We start from the raw sequence: 12053 nt of genomic DNA on the forward strand, positions 1-12053 counted from the left end.
TGTGTGTGTGTGTGTGTGTGTGTGTGTGTGTGTGTGTGTGTGTGTGTTTGGGGGAATTTATCTACCCTCATCATAGTCACATTTTGTCCAAATTACCCTGAGGGCTTTGGGTTTAGAAACCAAAGCCAAACACTTAGGGCACCCTCTGTTTTTCACCTTATTTCATCCCTTCCTGGAGGTGACAACGGAGGGTCCCCTAGTGCCTTGGGGCAGGGGTGGTGGCACCTCACCTGGGGCAGGAGTGGGAAGGCAAGGGTGCAAACCCACTGTTAGCCACTCTTCCTGTTACTTCATCACAGTGTTGTCACTGTCGTCTTCCTATCTTAAAGTGGCTTGGAAGTGTATCTTCTTATCTATCAAGTGCCTTGAACCAGAGTCTATTACATCAGATAGGAAGGAAAGGAGAGGCCTGGGGCTGGGTAAGATCAAGACTCAACAGCACTTACTGAATACTCACCATGTGCTTGGCATTTTATGTTTTCATGTAATCCTCACAGCTGCCCAGTGAGGTTGGCACTACTATTTTGAGTGATGGGAAGCAGAAGCCCTGAGAAGTGATGCAAGTTGCCTGTAGGCACGCACTTGGGCAGTACGTGGCAGAGCGCGGATTTGAGCCCTAGGGGCCTGGCTCCAAGTCCTGAGCGTCAGTGTGCCCTAGGTCTGTGGGTGGCAGCCTGTGCCGGGCGCCGGCCTCCCCTGGGACTGTGTTCTGGCATGCCATGTGCAGCAGGCAGTGCCAGGCCTGAGATTTCAGCCCTCACCCCTGCAGCTGCTCAGCCCCATGCCCCCCTTGTTTCTGAGTGAGCCCTGGAGCCGCGCCGCTGGACAGCACCCTGCTTTTCCTGCACTCCTGCCGGCCTGGAACGCAGCGCTCTCCTCCCTCCGTGCCAGCAGCCGAGCCCTGTGCTCCTGGTGCAGCTGGAGCTCTGGTGCCCTGGACAGCTGTGCAGGGCGGCGGCCACACTGGGAGTTGGCGTGCGTGTGGTGGAGATCGGCGGGGCCGCAGGCTTCCTGGGTCACAGTTTGGCATCCTGGTCACCAAAGCGGAACTGGATGTGGGACTTGCTGCCCATGCCACGGGGGGAGCCCTGTTTCACTCCTGCATGTCCAGCCATCTGGGCTCCGTCCGGGAGAGCCCTCTGCAGGGCGTCTTGTGGGAACCAGGAACTTCGCATGGGGGCAGTCAGCTTCCTTCCAGGGACCCAGGTCTTGACTGCTGATTTCCCTAATGTGCTGAGGCAGGCTGTTCCAGCCAGGGTAGCAGCCAGCAGGTGGAGCAGGAACCCCTCCTGCCTCTCTCCTCCTCTTCTCCCGCACTGTTCCTGCCTTGTTTGCATAACATTTCAAACTTAAAAAAAAAAAGTTGCAGGAGCAGTACTAGGAGCTCCTCTCTACCCTTTTCTCAGATTCACCCAGTGTTTGTGCTTTGCTCCTTCTGCCCTTCTTTCTGTGTAGGTATCTACGGCTCCATCGATCTGTCTGCACACACCTATTTGCATTTTTTCCTGAATGATTTGAGAGTAAGCTGAAGACATCATGCTCTTTTATGTACCCCTACAGACTTCAGTGTGTATTTCCTAAGAATAAGGATGTTCTCTTGCCTAGCCACAGTATGATACCCGAATCAGGAAATTGAACATTGATTCACATTGTTATCCAGTCCACAGTCCATATTCGACTTTCGGTTGTCCAGATCATGCCCTTTATATATAAAATTTTTGTGTGTGTGGGAGGGGACCTTTCAAAGGAACTGTTGTCTAAATTTCTATCTCGTAAGCCTCTTTAAAAATTTTTTTTCTGAAAGTTAGAATGCTCATTGTGAAAAATTTGGAAACTACAGAAAAATAAGAGAACGGGAAAATAAAAATCTTGTAATTCCAGCATAGAGGCTTAGCGCCAGGCTGGGTTAAGGGTTTGCAGAAAGGTGGGTGTGGAAGGCTTTCACTCAGGGTGACCTGGTCACCCAGACTTATACCCCAGACAGGCAGGGCAGGAGCCCATGCTGTCCTTGGGCTATGGGGAGGAGCAGGTAGGTTCCCTGTCTGGAGTAGAGCAGAGGGGAGCGTTTTTCCTGCCCCTGCCTACCTCTTGAGTGGTTGCCCACCTGAGCAGGTGAACTTAACCACCTCGGGGTTGGAGAGGGTGGAGATCATTAGTAAATACCTAGAACTTGTTCAAGACTTGAAATGTTGCAGGTTCTCTCTTGTCCGATATATACTCCTGACTTCCTAGACTTAGTGGAGAGGGGAGGATGGGCATGGGCCTCAATCCAGAGCAATGGCTCTGGCCTCTTGGCAAATATCTTGTGGTTATTTAACATGCTTGTTAGGCTTACCTATTGTTGAACCTCTTGGACCCCTGCTAGCGGGCCAGTGGGGAAATAGGAGGTGAAATTCTAAATTGTGAATTTTGCTCTTTGTCAGTGACTGTGCTACCCAGAAGTTCCTAGGGGAAGGTTTTAAAACTTTTCTAGAAGTGTGGATCTTGCTCCTGCATTTCATTTATCCAGACTGCCCTCTTTGTCATCACCAGCGATAACTGAACGGAGCTCACGTTTTCCTGGCCTGGAAGAGGTCTTCGCTGAGTCAATCTGGGATCTGGAATGGTTTTGTTCCAAGAAGCTGCTCTCGCCTTGTCCACGCCTCCCCATCCTTTGTACCTCAGTTTCCCTGAGCTGTAAACCTCCATTATGTGTGAAAAAGGGCTCCTGAAGGGCGTGATCAAAAGCCTCGAGTATTTTTCCATGTGTTTATTTTTTCTTCTCCTGCACCAGACCCTGTCCTTGAAGGAGCTGGCCTTGAGAGTGACAGGGTGGGCAGCCGCCCAGACTGTGGACACCCTGCTGAGGCCACGGAACTCCTAACCTGGATGGCCAGGACCGGAGGGCTGCTCTTCAAAGAAACCCTTTGAAGTGCAAACATTTCCTTTCCTGAAAAGAAGGGAAATTGAAATGAAAACCTATTGTTCTGTGCAGACAATGTTCTCCTGGATCAAAGAGGGAGTGAGGCTTATAAAGGGAGATTCACAAATTAGACCTTAACGTGGTACGTGGTGACAAAGGTGTGACTGCATTGGTGTCCACTTCCCAGGCTCTGTGACTTGGTAAGATTGTATTTTTCTCCCCCACCTAAGGTCCTAAATCTGGGTTTTTCATGCTATGTTGAACTATGTCTCTTGTTTGTGTTTTTGTCCTGTGAGCATTTAGAAACATCTTTTGGTAAATTCTGATACCGTCCAGGATGGAATATTACATAGCCAATGAAAATGGCATTTTCTTTTTTTTTTTTTTAAAGATTCATTTATTCATTTTAGGGGGGCAGAGGGGCAGAGGGAGAGAATACCAAGCAGACTCCCCACCAAGTCTGGAGCCCGAGGTGGGGCTCTATCCCATGACCCTGAGATCATGACCCAAGCCGATACCAAGAGTTGATGCTCAACCAACTGAGCCACCCGGATGCCTCGAAAATGGCATTTTCAAAGAATACTTGATCTCATGGGAAAAACTTTGCTGTTAAAAGTGAAAGTAAAGTCTGGATGTAGTTTTCTATGTTCAGTATTATCTGAGATATATATATATTTGCACAGAAAGGAAACACGGTTAAAATTGGACTTTGGTTTGTTCACTGATCTGTATGTAACATCTAAAAGAGTGCTCAACAAATACTTGTTGAATGAATATTTTCATAGTAAAATAATATTTTTTTATTTTTATTTTTTTTAGAGAGAGCGAGTGCAGTTGGGGAGGGGAGGGAGGGAGGGGCAGAGGGAAAGGGAGAGAGAGAATCTTAAGCAGGCTCCATATTCAGTGTGGAGCCTGATGCGGGGCTCGATTTCACAGCCCTGAGATCATGACTTAGGCCAAAATCAAGAGTCGGACACTTAACCGACTGAGCCACCCAAGTGCCCCAATAAAACAGTAGTATTTTAAAGGAGGAATGTTTTTGGACTAAATAGTAATATTTTGGCAGGTGGAAAGAACAATAAATTATTTTAAATTTCTATTGTACTTCTGCCCTGGCATCTCAGTTTGGGGTTTATTTTGTTTTTTGGTACAAATATGTTCCACATTTTGTACTTTGGTACAAATCATACTGTGAGTGAGTGACTTTGACATTTCTAGTTCTGGAATAATCCTCTCCTGTTGAAATTAGAGTATCAGAATGTTAAGGTTTTCCTGGGTTGGCTGTTAGGCACTTTCACAGATGGGGTAAAATCATGTTTTTGCTCATACTCTGTGGCCGATGTACCATTGGAGCAGCTTGTCCTGTCCTGTGGTTGACAAGTTTTGCCTGGTTTCTCCAGGATGTCTCATCTTTGAGTATTACTACTACCATGAGACACGGGCTGTACATTGTCCTGATTCCTAATTTGTAAGTTCTTTAAAGACACGGCTGTCATCCTTACCTGCAGTATAGGTCAGCTTTGAAAATGGCTTTAGTCTTGGTGGTTTCTTGCAGGGAGGGTGAATGTTGCAGCTACCTGTACCTGTCCTAGGTGAGATCATTTCACTCCTCTCAGAAGGACACAGGCACTTCGTTTTCAGAGCTGTATTGGCAGCCTTTCCACCATGCCGTCCCCAGCGGGGTTCTAGAAGCCTGGTCTTTGGGAATGCTTTCTATGGGCCATTTGGGATTGGGCTGGTGGCACCCACACACTGGTTCTCCTGAGGGTGGCGGCTTTCATCCTCCTGTGGCTGCAGGCCACAGTAACAAATCAGTTTACACCGTGATCAAGTTCACACACAGGGACATACATATCTATAGATTAAAATGAAAGTTTGCATGAAACATTACCCATTATTGTACCTGCGGTGCATTCTGATAATTTTCATTCTTTTCTATTGCATGCTTTCTTTTTTTTAAAAGATTTTATTTATTTATTTATTTGACAGAGAGAGAGAGACCGCGAGAGAGGGAACACAAGCAGGGGGAGTGGGAGAGGGAGAAGCAGGCTTCCTGGCCGAGCAGAGAGCCCGATGCAGGGCTCGATCCCAGGACCCTGAGATCATGACCTGAGCCGAAGACAAATGCTTAACGACTGAGCCACCCAGGTGCCCCTTCTATTGCATGTTTAAAAAAAAAAAATCCTGGTGGCAACTTGCAGTTTGTAAACACTGTTAGGCTTGGGCATGCTAGCCTGCAAACCCACCTGCCACTCCACCTTGGTGGCCTGAATTTCGGTGTGGTGGGCTGGGGAATGGGAGAAATTCTCTGTCCAGACAGGTTTGGACAAAGGCAGTGGGGGGATAGAGGTTTCTTTTCGTGGTGATTTGAGGGTTTCTAACTGACATTCTTGGACATTCTTGTTGACGATGGTTCCCAAGAAGGTGAATAGGGACACAGGGCAAGACCTGTGTGAGTTCCTGGTGTACTTTCCTGCTGATGCAAACAGGGTGGACTCTGTCTTTCCTTCCCCTCATGTGCTGGTGATTTTGAAGGTGGCCTGGTTAGGCTATGTGTGGTTTTTCAGAGATGGCCCAAATGTTTGTTAATTTCAGCACTTTGAAAAGTCTTTTTTTGAGTTTATTGTGAGTTGAGGCAGAACCTATCTGAAATATGAGTCTTTCAGAGTTAAGAATTGTGGGAAGAAGAGGGAGAAAAGATACTATAATAGAAATACTAATTTTTGGACTCTCAAATCTGATGGATTAAAATTGAACAGTATTGAAAATAAAATATTAGTAATAACAACCATATTATTAAATAGTTTTCCTTGAAAAGTTTGAATGGATTTTACATAAGCTTAAATCTTGCTTGAGAATTGTTTGAATTTTTTTTTGCTTAGAAAATAAATATTTTTTAGGTAACAAGTCTGTGTATATAATTCTTTTTTAAAAAGAATTATTTATTTGAGAGAGAGCATGAGAGCAAGTTGGGGGAGGGGCAGAGATTCTCCCGCTGAGCATGGAGTCCCACTTAGGGCTCGATCCCAGGTCTCATGGGTCCTGAGCTGAAACCAAGAATCGGATGCTTAACCGACTGAGCCACCCAGGCGCCCCTGTGTATATAATTCTTAAAACAATTGTAAATCAGGGGAATTGATTCCATGGACAAGAGCATAGTAACAGAACAGAATCAGAACAAGATAAGTTGCCTACTTTGTTGAAACATTGTACAAATATCTGTCCTTGTTTCTTGTAAACTTCTTTTATTTATTATGCTTCTCAATAATAATTTATTGTAAGAATTCAGAGTACTTAGTTTACAGTCTTTGAAAAATTCATCTGTAAGAAACAAATATTACCACCACTACTGATGCTATTAGAGAAGAATCCTCATGAACTTGATTTTATGCTCTTATATATGTTAATATTATGTGACATAGGGGATAATCTGTAACTAATTGCATAACATATCCCTCATAAATATATAACCTCAAATTTGTAGTAGCTAGTTTTGTTTAAGAAAAAAACACTTGTTGGAAGACATTTCTTTCTTTCTAGAGGGCAATCTTGGGTGATACTGGGCAAGAACACTCATTAATTCTTTGAGTAATCTGAATTAAACTGGGAAGAATGTCTCACTAGTCTCAGAGTTGGATACAGTTGGAATTTTGGAAATTATCAGGTGTAGTTTGTGGCAGGATTCAGGCCTAATTACTGAAAGACTCTGTCAGGTCTGTGGTCTGATGAGTCAGGCAAGGGAATTGCCACCCTAGGTTTCTTGGGTGATTTTGAGCGAGGGCAGAGGCTGGGGAGGAGAACATACTCTGCACAAAGCCCCATCACATTCCTGTTACTTCTGGCTGGCTGTTAACTGTATTGCCTTGAGGATCTGCAAGGGAGTTCTTGCTGAATCACCCCAGAGAGCCTTTGAGCTGGTGGGAGGTTTGAAGCTTCTTAGGGGTTTTGGCTCCCCTGCAGGGGTCTCTTTCCAGTGAAGTGTGGGACTGTGCGGATGAAGGGAATACCATTTGCCCTGGAGAGACAGTGGGAGCAAGGATAGAGGGAGGGGGGTGATCCCTCCATCCTGATGCTTTGTGGGAGCAAGCAGCACTGCCCCAAGTTCAAATGAGTAATGACTCAGAAATTGTGGTTCTCTCCCCTTGTTCTAGAATTGCTCTTTTTTTAAAGATTTTATTTATTTATTTATTTGTCAGAGAGAGAGAGAGAGAAAACACAAGCAGGGGGAGCGGCAGGCAGGCAGAGGGAGAAGCAGGCCCACTGCTGAGCAAGGAGCCCGATGCGGGACTCAATCCCAGGACCCTGGGATCATGACCTGAGCTGAAGGCAGACGCTTAACCAACTGAGCCACCCAGGTGTCCCTAGACTTGCTCTTGCCACTAGACAAGAGCTGCTCTTGAGCTAACAGGACTTTTTGGCCCACCGTATTATGCGTGTGGGCATGGATATAGGCTCCTTTAAAATTCTGTGGCCTGAAGCCATAGCCCTGCTAGGTCTAGACATCACAAGAGGCCCGCACCTACAGATGCAGTTGTACGCTAGTAAAATAAAAATTTAAACCTAGGGACGAGACTAACCATGTCATATTTTGTAGCACATAAAGCAAGAGACTTCGACTGTAGTGTGTATGTTGGATGTATTTTGCAATATGTCCCTTACTTATTACTTTTACTCTTCTGTCACTGTCTAGAAATCATGGAGGTAGGCACACACATGTGGATTGGGCAGATGTAATAGGGCAGGCATTAAGGAGAAAGAAAAGGGATGCATTTCAGTAAGTATGTAAGTTAAATAACTTACATAATGTAATAGCGCCTTTCATAGCCTAAGGTCAAACTTCAGGAGGCTGTAAACTACCTAGACCAGTACACACACACAGATCCTTCCCTGGGGATCTCCCTGAAAAGCAGATCTGATTCAGCAGGTTTGGGGTGGGCATTTCTAACCAGCTCCTGGGATCTCTTGGATGAGCAGGCATCTGTCCACTGCTAGAACCTGGAACTAATCAAGGAGACCTAAGCTCCCAAGGACAGTGCCTGGGCACATTTGTCTTTGTGGCTCCAGTACCTGGAGGAGTCCCTGGTATTGAGTAGATGCTCAAAAGATACCTTTTCAAGAGCTCAAGCAATTGTTGTCCCAGAGCCCATAGACTTCAGGGCCCTTAGGATGGAAGGGGTGTGGGGGCCCATTGGTGTACTCATTTCTGACCAGCCTGTTATCTGTTTACAGCCAACTGCAGATAGGCAGTGGTAAGTCAGACTGCAGAGGTGGGGCTTCTAACCCTGGGGAGAAGTGATAGCCGAGGCCCTAGCAGTAGGAAGGCGGCAGAACAACATAAAAGGAGATGCAAGAGGCGCCTGGGTGGCTCAGTTGGTTAAGCGACTGCCTTCGGCTCGGGTCATGATCCTGGAGTCCCGGGATCGAGTCCCACATCGGACTCCCTGCTCAGCAGGGAGTCTGCTTCTCCCTCTGACCCTCTTCCCTCTTGTGCTCTCTCTCATTCTCTCTCCCTCAAATAAATAAATAAAATCTTAAAAAAAAGAAAAAAAAGAGATGCAAGAAGTAAATAACCACTGTGGTTTGGGATACTTTAGCAGAGCAGCCGGCAACCCTGCCTATTTCAGGAGGTCTGTGTATATGACCATCTGCAGCTCTGTACCTCAGTTTCCCCATCTGAAAACTGGGGAAAGTTACAGTTCCCCCACACTGTAGACTGTGTTGAGGATTAAATATATCAAGTGAGTTTAGAATATTGCCCAATATTCAATAAATACGAGCTATATATTTTATATCAGGGTTGGTATATTAAGGGTTAAGCTTCAGCCATCAGGCAGGTTTCTGCCAAGTGAGAAATCCAGTTCCAGAGGCTGCACATACATGTGTTATTACTTTGCTGGTAAAGGAGTAGGTGTAAATTAACATGCAAAGCGATTCCTCCAGAAGGCTGGGGAGTGGTGCAATGGGCTCAGGAGAGGTTCCTACTTGTTCTCTCTTAGTCAGGAAATTCTTAATGCAAGAGATGAATGTCAGGAGCTTTCTAATTAAGGGACAGGGGGAGACGTGCCGAGGGATGGGGCATGGCTGTGCCAGAGCAGGAATGGGAGGCGAGGTTCCATGTCCCCTGCTCAGAAGACCTTAAACCAAGATGCCACTTAGCAAAGGAGGGCATGTGTTTGGTTGGACGCTCAGGTGTTGAAGCCCCCTTGCATTTCCTTGTGTTTGGTTCCGAGCAGTTGTAGATAGAGATGGATGGCTGAAGGTGAAAGGGGGTGCTCAGGCTTAGATCCCATCCGCCTCCCAGAGGCGCTGGGCTTGGCCAAGGGGAGAGACTTGCCTTTGAATAGTCGGGGAAGAACTTGTTTTGAGAGTCATTCAGTTAGAGTCTTTGTGCCTAGTACACGTGTTGGCATTGGGGGCATTTAAAGTTTAAGAAAGAAGGCAAGCAGAACAGTTTCTCAGAAAGCTTTGATATGGTCCTGTTCCCCCATGTTTCACTGCAAATGCTGTGAAAATCTCCAGAAGTCCTCCGAAATTCCTTGATCTGAGTGGTATTCTCGCACCTATTCACAGGCGGGGAGAAGCCAAGGGAATAGAGTGTTGTTAAATTCAGTGTATATGATTTTTATTTTTGCTGTGTTGCCTGGGTTCCTTAATTCATATGCTTATGAGAAGTCTTTCTGTCAAATGGCATATAGAAACATAATTTACATTTTTCTATAAAATTTGAAACTTGTCATTACTTCTGTAAACACTTGTGAGCCAAGACTGGATCTTCTTGGGAGCTCCGGGGATGGTGGTGGTGACGGTGGGGTCAGGGTGGGTGGCGGGGGGGACTGACCCGTGCCTGTGCTCCATGCCCTTTGGTAGTTTCCGCCTTTGGCCTTTCACATTTGTTGCCTTTATGAAACCCCATGATGGTACCGTTTCTTTGGGACAGTCAGGTTTTATTTATGGCATCTCACACAGGAATGTAGAGGGTGGTTTCTAATCAGCTTTTTTACGCTTTTCAGTCTCGAGAAACCTGCACAGTCTTTATTTGTCTCACCACATGTTAAGATGAGCAGCTTACATGGGTGAAACTTTGCAGTGGGGCCTGTGAATAATCACTCTGCTCTTTAGCTCTCATCAGGTTGGCAGAGATAGGTCTGTCTAGCTCAGCAGAGCAGCCAAGCAAGGAAATTAAGACATGTTTTAAGGTGTAAAAAATGTGGGTTATGGCATCTGGCACAAGTTCCACTCTCCATGCACGTCTGTGTATTGTCTGAACACAACAAGGGGTAACTTGAGGAATAGGGGATGTTTTTATGAACGTGCAAGGAGTTCAGATGTGGTAGAGGGGCAGCATGGGCTCTAAACATGGCTCGATGAAAGGTACTTAGCTCCTGGAGCCCTTAGTCCTTTGCTGCCTAGCCACAGGGTCCTCCTGGGGATTCGTCACATCTTCCTCTCCAAGTACCCCCCACTTGCCACTCCCTCGTCAGTTAGACATGGCCTAGAAGTCCAGAGACCTCCATGCCACCGGCCTAGCCACGGACTAACGTGATCCTGGGCGAGATTCAGCACTCAGGGCCACATTTTCTGCTTTTGGATTCAGAGGGTTTGGATTAGGATACTCTCTTCGGGGGTTCCAGCCCTTAGCAGGAAGTTGGTTACATTCCACGATTATGGAGCTCCTGAAGAGCTCCATGTGGCTTGAATGTCTATACTATACAAGTAGGTGTGGAGTGGGAATAGTGGTAATCTGCTATAGTAGAAAACAGAAAGTGTGGTGTTAGGTTGGTGCAAAGATCTTGACTCAGAAGTGTCACCTTGCCTGTATTAGCTCAGATATGATGAGCCGGGCCCCTCGTGCAGCCAGGGGAGCACAATGGCTCCTAAAAAAAAAAAGTACCTTGTAACCAGGCTCCCACCCGTTCCCCCTCAGGAATGCTCCAGAAAAGCCTGTGCTGGTCAGAGTTGTGTTCTCTAAGTGCATCTCTGGAAAGAGGGAGCAGTCTTCGACAAGTGTTTTGCAGTCCCATGCTGTGCTGGTGGATGTTTACCCGTAGACAAGGGCAAGAACTCCTAGGAGGGGCAGCTGGTTGCCGGTGTCAGGTGCTTGGCCACAGTGTCCGGTTGTGTGGGGCGTTTCCTGAGGAGGTTTTGTAATGTCAGGATAGGCCATGAAAAGCTTCAGTCTCAAACTATTTCACCAGGGAAGGAGCTTGAGAGAGGTGATTTTTCAAAGGACTAGCCAGCCATACCCGTCAAAACATACACAGACCCCATCAAAGGAAGAAGTATGCAAGCTGGCCCATGTTATCCCACCCAGCCTGAGTTCGGGATGAACCCTCAGCAGCAGCTGCAGTGAGGGTGGGCTTCTGCTGGAAACGGTGTTTCTGGAAAACCCTTGCCAGTGTTCTTGCTTCTGCTTCTCCCCCACCTTCTCCACAGTGGAATGAAGAAAGAGGTCTGAAAGGGAAGGGGCAGGTTCTTGCCTGCTACCAGGTACCACATGCAGATAAAAGGGAATATGTGACTCTTTTTAAAGTTTGCTTATTTGGCGGGCTGGAACAGTGAACCAGTGTGGGGGGTATTGAAGGGTCACTGCTTTTCCAGTAGTGGTGAATCTTCACGGAGCACGGAGCGCCTGACTTCCAGGAGGAAATAGCAGTTGAGAGCTGATGGTCCCAGACTCACATTGCTCTCTGCTCGGGAGCAGCCTTCCCTTTGCCGCTGCTCCTCAGCCCTCGCTGTGTCCTGGGGTAGACTAGCTTAGGGACAGATGGTGGGACACCCGGCTCCTTTCATGGGCCCCCTTCTTAAGGGCGTTCTGCTCAAGGTCCTTTAGATTTGCCTTAGTGGATGCAATCCAGCTGATGACAGAGCTTTCTTAGTTAGACATGCAGATGTGTGTGTACAAAAATAACACCGGTGTATTGAACAGCGCACACTCAGCTGTGCCACTGAGTTCACGTAAGGTTCAAAGGAGGACAAAGGATGGCAAATAGTCAAATTTGCAAAAAAAGACTTCACTTGTACGGCTGAAGTTCAGATGTCTTAAATATCTGCTCTCTGGACAGAAATCCGATAAGGGTTGTATTACAGAAGAGGGGAAATTTCTAGTCTGCAAATCCCAAAGAAGCCTTTGCTTTTGTTCGGGAATGGAGGA

The 12053-nt window shown here is 46.7% G+C and overlaps 1 protein-coding gene across 3 annotated transcripts in view; it reads left to right on the forward strand.

Moving 5' to 3' along the window:
* The window catches only part of SLC7A1 (solute carrier family 7 member 1), a 78730-nt gene that overhangs the window by 5338 nt on the left and 61339 nt on the right, over positions 1-12053 (forward strand). The window contains exon 1 of one of the 3 annotated variants that reach the window (XM_073894727.1): positions 3083-3102. The exons of the other annotated variants lie outside the window; for them this stretch is intronic. The gene's annotated coding sequence lies outside the window, so the exon portion shown is untranslated. Of the gene's footprint in view, positions 1-3082; positions 3103-12053 lie in introns of those variants that run through there. 3 annotated transcript variants of the gene reach the window in all.

The sequence above is a fragment of the Callorhinus ursinus genome, unplaced genomic scaffold, assembly GCF_003265705.2.
Source record: "Callorhinus ursinus isolate GAN/ISIS: 27379988/994484 unplaced genomic scaffold, GSC_fseal_2.0 scaffold7, whole genome shotgun sequence".
NCBI classification, from domain to species: domain Eukaryota; kingdom Metazoa; phylum Chordata; class Mammalia; order Carnivora; family Otariidae; genus Callorhinus; species Callorhinus ursinus.